This window comes from Capsicum annuum, chromosome 12 (genome assembly GCF_002878395.1).
Source record: "Capsicum annuum cultivar UCD-10X-F1 chromosome 12, UCD10Xv1.1, whole genome shotgun sequence".
Taxonomy (NCBI): Eukaryota; Viridiplantae; Streptophyta; class Magnoliopsida; order Solanales; family Solanaceae; genus Capsicum; species Capsicum annuum.
This window is the reverse complement of record NC_061122.1, coordinates 208,252,826-208,255,708: the sequence shown is the minus strand read 5'-3', so window position 1 is coordinate 208,255,708 and position 2,883 is coordinate 208,252,826.

The following is a 2,883-nucleotide window of genomic DNA, read 5'->3' as shown; positions in this document are numbered from 1 at the left end:
ATACTACGCACCACACACTACTACTTTTACTGTTTATTATTTATAATTTGAATTATTAATATATTTTTATCTTTTTTTATATTTAAATAAATTTTATTTAGATAGTTTTATATATATATATATATATATATATATATATATATTATATATATATATATATATATATATATATTATTTACTATAACGAAATATGTCATATGTGATTTGATTTTAAATTATTCTTTCAATTTAAATATAATATTTTAAGATAAATATGAATTGTGTTTGAAAAAAATAATGATAATGAAGAACTTATCTTCTTTCAATAAATTGATATGTTATTTGAGTTTGAATGATAGTTGAAATCGAATGAAATTCTACCTTTTTAATCTCTCTTATATATATTATTATAAAAATAAAAAAATAATTTAATATTAAAAATACTGAAGGAACGCAAAATATTACTCATTGATACAATATAAATGACGCGCAAAACCAATAAAGAAAAATTACACATAAATATAAATTTGCAAATAAAATCATGAAAATTATAAATCAATTGAAATACGTAAATGCGTACAAATGTAATCCTCTTAGAAGTGTGTAAATATGTAAATGTGTTGTAATACTATTCTAGAATCATCTTCAATGCTTAAGAGAAATTTATAAAGATAAAAAAATAATATATAATAACACTGTACACATACACTCATATTCATATTCATATTTGCATTAGAAAGCATAACTTGACTAAAATTTGTAATGAAATATCATCACCTATTGGTTCAAGAGATGACCTGGAGTATAGTGAGTCTCAAGAGGGGTCTAAAGCCCTCATATCACCTTTATCTCCAACTTAATAAGAATAGATGAAATGTAGAGCAAAAATAAACAAAGTTGACCAGTAATTTCTTAGTGCCCAGATGAAGGATCTTTACATGACAGACATGCTAATGCGTAATGAAAAGCCTAACAACATTTTTACTAAGGAGAAAAGGGTCATCCAACCATCGTAGCCATGTCACAGACCCCATATGTTTGTCCCTCGCCACACCTCCAAAATCCTACTATCCAACAATGGTTTGGGTATTCATGCTTCATATGGGTTTGCACAAGAGCCCCATTAAAAGCAAACGTATTTATTTTTATTAAAGCAAACGAATAATATCAAAATGAAAATATTACTTCCTTGAATTCATGTATGAACATATTAGGAAGAATAGCTTATAATAAGATCATCTCTTATCTACATACAAAAAACAAAAATGTTAAAACACAATTTTTTTTTTAAAAATGAAGAACATAAAAAAATGAGTAAATAAAACTAATGAAAGATATCTTGCATTACATGTTATTTTTAGGAGTATATATAAGAGAGGTCAAGAAGCTAGAACTTCACTTCAATTCAAATTTCAAATTTCTTTTAAATTGAAATTTGAATTCAAAATCATATCAATTTGTTACAACAAGATTAAGTTGTTACTCTTTCTTATCCTATTTACTCTTTATCTTATTTTTCATATTTGAATTGAGAAAAATATTTAAATCTGCAATTTTTCAAAAATAAAGAATAATATATTTTAATGTTCAAATAATTCAAAATATTTGAATTATTTAGATATAGATAACTTTGTAGAGGTATTATAGGATTTTCAATATTAATTAATTTGAATTTAAAAATATTTTAATTTTAAAATTTATTTATTTATCTATTATATACAAATAACTGCAGATAGATTTAAATATTATTATCACTACTACTACTACATGTTACTCTATACGTATGTACACCTAATGTTATTTTTTAAATTATTATTATTATTATTATTATTATTATTATTATTATTATTATTTTATTTAACAATTAAATATATCTTAAAGGATAAATTTATGAAATTGTTAGAGTTTATATAAGACTCTTCAATTATGATTCCTAGATTTAAGCTAATCATTTTTTTTCTTTTAAAAGCTTAATTTTAAATTTCAAGTATATCCAATCCTTTATTTAAAATATATTATTACAATACTATCATTAATAATAATATTACTATTACAATTATATTTTTATCTTTCATTTAATATTTAATACATGAAATTCGTATATGTTTTTTTTGTAACATTTAAATTTTAAAAGAAATAAGTTTAGGAAAGAATAAAAATCTATGTAGAAATCACGGGTTTATATTTTTAAGTTAATAAAAGTCTTTTTGTTTTATAATAAAGATAACATTTTTTTCAATAATCTATATATAAATAATACCACCACTCCTACGTTTTTTTAATAACACAAAATAATTAACACTGCTACTACTACTTGAATTTCAATGTAAATTCAAATGGAGTATTATATATAGAGATTCTTCTTCTTCTTATTTCATATTTAAATATATTTTACAATATAAAAGAGATAAGTTATGAATAGTTAGAGTTCACGTAGGACTCTTTCAAGTTAGTGATAATATTTTTATAAAATTTAATACTTTTAAATTAAATACTTCTAATTTTTTAAAAGGATGATGTATTTTAAAAATTAAAATATTATATATAGAGATTATTTTTATTCCTCTTCTTATCATTTAATATTTAAATATATTTTATAATATTGAAAGGGATAAGTTATGAATAGTTAGAGTTCATCTAGAACTCTTTCAATTAAGTCATAAATTTTTTTCTAAAACCTAATATTTTTAAATTTAAATATCTCTAATTTCTTAATTAAAATTTTTTATTACAATAATTTTAATCTTTGTCCTAAAAACTGCCACGTGGCTTCTTATCTTGTCTTTAATTTTGCTTTTATATATATTGTTGTTGTTGTTGTTGTTGTTGTTACATACTATACAATTGCCAACACTACTACAACTAATTATTATTATAGATATAAATTTCCTAATATGTAAATAA